We start from the raw sequence: 6000 nt of genomic DNA on the forward strand, positions 1-6000 counted from the left end.
CTCAGAGTCTTTATTAATTCCAGGACCGGGAGAGAGGCTGGAGCCAGTGGGAGAGGACTTGCGGTGGTGGGGGAGGGGGGATCCAGGAGAGGTGTGGAGGGGCGCTTGCAGGGATTGACTTGAGGCTGCTGGGCCAGGCCTCTCCCCACAGGGCCAGGGCGCGGTGTCCTGTCCCCTACCTGCATCCCCCCTTCTCCTTAGCATCCTGCATTGCAAGAGCTCCACGAACTCGCAGCCAATAAGGCTTCTGTATATCTTAAAAGGGGGCCTCAATTCAGAATCAAACCCAGAAAACTGATTATCCAATACATTCAATGCGTAAGGACTGGGGCTTACAGTTACCAACCAATATTCATTAATTTGAGAAGCCTAACAGTCCTCAATTGCTGTATGCCTACCTACCTGCATTGCTGTGCAGATTAAATAAGGTAAAAAATGTAGAATGGCCTGGTGGACCAAATGCTGGAGGAGCTTGGCTGCACCATTATCACTGACAAGCTTTATCTGTCCACTTGCTTCTGGGCATCCAGGTAAGTCATTGATAAGCCATCCCTGTCCACCAGCATCTCCAGGTGCAACCGTTTAGGAAGGACAGAGCTGCCAGCCTCCACTCAGCTCTGAGCACATCATTGCTTTGCTCAGAAACCCTCAGTTGCCTTCCAGATCAAGTCCAGACTTCTAAGTCTGGTCTTCAAGGCCCTGCACGACCCAGCTCCACTGCTCTGCCGCTTTCCTTCCTCCTGGCAGGTGGAGCTGCTCCCTAGCGGCCGGACTTATTCTGGAGGGCTGGGTGCTGGACCTTTGTTGCTGAGGTTCCCTGGTCTGAGCTCCCTCCAGGTCTGTGCCCCTCAGCATCCCTGCCCCCCAGACCTCTCTGAGGGTCCTTGGTGTGGGCCCCCTTGGGTTTTGCTTGGTACTTCATCTTATCCCTCACTGGCCTGGCCATCACTGAAGGCAATGTGAGGACATACCCATTTCTATGTCCCTCACTGTCCAAGAGAATTGGATGATAAACACAGATGTGCTCTCCAGGAGACGGGGCAGAGTGCTGGTGGTGTGGACAGACCTCCAGAACCCTGGGAGTTGTGGTTTCTGTTTTATTCCTTGTCTACACATGGTCCCTTTATCCACTGAGTGCAGGATGCGCTGTCTACAAGGGGCCTTGTACCAGACAGAGGGAAGAGTGGGCTGCTGGGGTAGCTTGGTGTCAGCCAGACCCGAGACCCCCACTGGGGTCCCCCACAGTGAGGGGGCCTCTGTTGTCAGTCATTTACACCTCTGTGTGAGTGAATGTCCCCAAGCAGTCCCACAGAAAATAAGGTCAAGGTTATACTAATAGGCAGAGCATGGATTTCTCATATGAACCCTAGTGAGGTTTGAGAAGGAGATGCGTGCTGGTTGGGTAGTGTGCGTTCCAGTGCAGACACTCCAGGGAAGAAGAACCAGCAGGAAGGCAAAGTGAAAGCCCTTTATACACACCTTCCCCCGACCCACCCTCTCTCAGCCTCAGTGAGACCCAGCTGCCGACATTAAGGTCTGAATTCCCCCTCCTCTGATTTTAAATTTTCTAGTAGCCACATAAAATGAAAGAAAACATAAGTAAAATTAATTCAAATAATAAGCTCTATTTAACTCAATGTATCTAAAATACTATCATTTGGACATGGAACTGACATGAAAAATTACTTGTAAGATATTTTGCCTTTTTTATATTAAGTCTTAAAACTGGTGGGTAGGTTATACTTAGAGTGCATCTCGACTTGGACCAGTCAGATTTCAAGTGGTCAGTGGACAGTGCAGGTGGAGACCATGAGGGGCCTGGTGAGGATGAGCCTGACTTGGGACAAGCAAGGTGGGAACAACCGAGGGTGGTTCCTGCTACTGAAAGGTTGCAGGGCAAGAGGACGAGGGACAGGGACAGGGAAGGAGGGATGTCCTTGAGGGCCGGCAGGGGGAAGCCTGGGTCGTACCCACGACTGACAGCCCCAGGGCAGAGGCCCTAGTGCTGATGACCAAGCCAGAGAGGGTGGCTACCTCCTGCGGGGTACTAGGCAGCATTGGCTCAGAGCCAACATTTTGGCTGGAAGCTGAGAAAGGCCTCCTCCAGCTCAGCCCTCCCCAGAGGTGGCTGCGACCCCTCGGGGGACTTCATTGGAGGTAAAGTGTCTGCAGCCAAAAAGAGACTGGATACTGCGGATCTGGGCTACTCACTGACTCTCATTTCATCTCCTGGGATCAGCCCAAGGGAAGAACAGGATGTGCTTGGAGGCAGGTTTGGAAGTTGGCGGGAGTTGTGGCTGGGATTCCAGTACAAGGTGCTTCTGCAACCCCCAGAATGGGGTGCTGGAAGCAGGCTGGGGGTGCAGAAGGGCCAGTGGTCATCACTGTGACATGGACTTGGGCAGATCACCTCAAACCTGAGAATAGTGACATCAATAGTAATTAACCCCTAGAAGCCCTCATTTCCTCTTATGGAGGCAGGGGTCTTCAAAAGCCCTTAAGATGGAAGACTCTAGTCTGTAAAAGTCTGGTATACAGCAAGTGCTTAAAAGTGGGATGGGGCCCATGACATCATTTCAGACAACTGAAGCTGATGATTGAGGCTGGGGGAAGGAGGAGGCCCAGAAGGAAGCCCCTTTCCCACAAGCACCCGCCCCACCACCACCCCAGGGTGTCCCAGCTCCTGAGGCACGCATCCCTGATCCAGAAACCTCGCCTGGGTGTTTGTGTGTCTGAGTCATTTGTCAGTCTGGGTCCTTGGCCCGTGTGAGCTGGGGGGTGGGTGTCCCGGACGGGCTGTTCTGCCCCGTGCTGTTCCCACATTGCCTCACCGGCTGTCTGCTGCAGTCGGGGGTGGGGGGGAAACACTGTGAGCCAGGCGCTCTGTGTACCCCTCCCTGGGGGACCAGGGACAGAGGAGTCCAGAACACGCCTCCCACTGCTTTCACACTTGACAGTTTACAAAGCACATCTCCATTTTCGATCAGAGATATTATTAACCAAGTTTATAAACAGGGGTTAGGAGCCCTGTCTACAAACTCCGCCAGAAAGAGCGCTCTCCCTATCTCCTTTAGATCTATTTAATTTTAACTCTGAGCCCCTGTCACACAGGCTGCGGCAGTAAATTCCATCTCAGTTACTGGGTCTCTCTGCCTCCATCCCCAACCAAAATCCAGACGTCTCCTTGAAGCCCTGGAGACTAGAAGCGGTCCTGGCCTCAAGGACCCCCTTGTTGGAGCCTCTGGGCCTTTGTGCATCCCAGTACCATGCTGAGGCTGCGGAGACTGGGGCCTGGGCCATTTCTGGGGATGCTGGCAAGGGGTGATCTGGTCATGGGACCCACAGGGGACTCGCCCATCCCCAGGGTGGGATATCTTCCCTCCGGGCCTCCTGCCCCTCTGGGATTCTGACTCGAAGAGAAGACTTCATAAGGCTTTGGCTGGCAGCCTGGTGAGCTGCAGGAGGGGAGGGATTCAGGACTGACACACACAGGTATTCACAACTGAATAAACTATCCTACTCCCCAGGTGAGGAACCTGAGTCTTGGGGAAGCATGTAACTGGCCCAAGGTCCCCCCAAGCCATTGTGGCCTGGAGCTGAGGCCTTTGGGGTGTTTCATCCCGCAGCCACACTGTTCTCCAATGGGGCAACGGCACCTGGACAGCAGGGCCTTCTCTTCTCTGTGCCGGGCACATAGTAGGGCCTGGGGCCGAACTGCCTGCCCCTGAGATTCCCATGCGGGTGCTGGGAGCTGGTGGCTGGAGCTGTCCACGCCCGTCGCCCTGCCCTATTCCATCTGCCCGGCTCACAGCATTGCTCCTTCCTGAGTGCCCAGATCACTTTGCCTCCCCCAACCCACCGTGCCCAGGAGCCCTTCCAAGAGCCTGAACTGGGAACACTGCTGGGCAGGGAGCTTTTTTTCCCTCCTGGGTTCTGCCAGTCTCCATCCCTACACCACGTTCGGCCACTCCCTGCCCTGAGCAGACCTCTCCACCCATGCCCTGAACCCTCAGCTTGCCTGATCCCTGTGGCGCCGGGCGGGTCCCACGGGGTGGGCAGGGCAGCTGCCAGGATGCAGGGTGGGAGGCCAGCGAGGCTGGGCCAGGGGCTCCTGCTGGGCCTGGGTTATCTACTCCCTGGTTCCTTCTGTACTCCACATTCCTGAACTGCCTGCTCTGGCTGGGTCTCGGGCCTCTGGAACCAGGGGGACAAACAGGACACCAGCACCAGCAGTCCTGGGAAAGGGGAGCAATCAGGAAGACTTCCTGAAGGAGATGATGCCAGAGCTGCATCCTGCTCCCTTCTTTCAAAGGGAGATGTGTCCTGGGTGGCATCTGCAAATGCAGGAAGCCTGGAGGCACTCTTCAGCCCACCCACAGGCCGCCTGGCTGCCTGCGGGGGGCAGCTTCCGAAAGCACAGATCCCAGCTGTCCCCGCCCTGCTCAAAGCCACCAGTAACTGACTCTGGGAGGATGCTGGCCCTTCCTGTTCAGCCTTTCACGCTCTCGCAGCACTTTTCAAATTACAGGCTGTGACCCATTGGTGGGGTGTGAAATTGATTTTGTGGGTCAGGAACGGCATATTAAAATGAGAGAAAAGAAGAGATGCGAGTGTAATACACGTGACCAACACAGCCTTGTGTCTTGAATCTCTGTCTGAGTTACGTGTGTTTGCATGTGAGTACTCAATGATGATGAATTTTCTTCCTGCATGTCACAGTCAGAGAGTCTGAGAGACACTGTTACAAGGAGTGTTTACAAACTCCTCACACTGTGCTTTGGGCTGTGGTCCTGCTTGTGGGAAGGAGGTCGGCTCTTAAGGGGCACCCACAATGTGGCTGGTGGGGAGGGAGACCCGCCTTGCCTGACCACATGCTGGACTCCCGCCAAGCTGATAAGAACTGGGGTCTTGGCCTCCAAGCTTGGGTCACCATTGTTCTTAGGAAGCCCTATGCCTGCTCCTGGTCCCAGAGCCCTCCAGACTCACCATGGGCCCGCAAGAGGACATCTTGGGAAGATCAGCAATCTTAGGGCGTGTTCTTCAGAGCCCTGAGGACAGAGGTGGGGCTCCTGGTTGGCCAGGGCTCAGGCTCCATCCAGCTGGTACCAATCAAGGCAGACTTGGTTGTATTTGGTTTATAGTCTAGCATCCTGAGTAATATTTCATTTGAAGAAAGGCTTCTGGGGCTTGAAAAATCACGAACACTCGGTGGAAAGGCAGGGTCCTCAGGAGACTGGTATTCCATTCCCTGACCTGCTCCAATCGCTGTGTGCCCCTGGGCTACCTCTTCCCCCTCTAGGCCTGGAGCCCACTCTGAGCAATGGGGGTGCAGACCCAGAGCAGTGCTTCTCAACCCTGGCCATGCATTAGAACGAACCCCTGGGAATTTCTAAATCCCACTGCCCAGGCTGTACCCCAAACCGGAATCTCTAGGGTCAGGTCCAGGTGTTGGTATTTTGAAAGCTTCCCAGGTGCTTCCAATGCACAGCAGAGCTTGAGAAACACCGGGCTAGGTGGCCCATCTCTGCAAGTGACACTCCCACAGGGAACTCTGGCTGTCAGGCCAGGGCTTCTCAGAATTTAGCGAGCATCATAATGATTGGGTCTCAAAGCAGCATCAGCACCACATGAGAACAAACTTGTTAGAAATGCAGATTCTTGGGCCCTACCCCGGATCTACCCACTCAGAAACTCTGGGGGTCCAACTAGCGCTCTGTTATTTACCAAACCCACCAGGTGATGATCATGTCCATTCAAACAGGAGCACCACTGGCCTAACCTTGACCCTGAGACACCTCTGCATGAGGGTCACCTGTCTCCCAACCACAGCTTCTGCTTCTGGAAAGAAGGCGGAGCCACCAGAGGTTTCTAGAGGGTGTGTTGGCGTTTTCAGGATTCCCTAACAAAGTACCCAACAAAAGGAACTTATTTTCTCACAGTGCTGGTGGCTGGAGGTCCAAGATCAAGGTGTCCGCAGGCTTGGTTTCTCCTGAGGCCTCT

This window comes from Camelus ferus, chromosome 18, assembly GCF_009834535.1.
Source record: "Camelus ferus isolate YT-003-E chromosome 18, BCGSAC_Cfer_1.0, whole genome shotgun sequence".
Taxonomy (NCBI): domain Eukaryota; kingdom Metazoa; phylum Chordata; class Mammalia; order Artiodactyla; family Camelidae; genus Camelus; species Camelus ferus.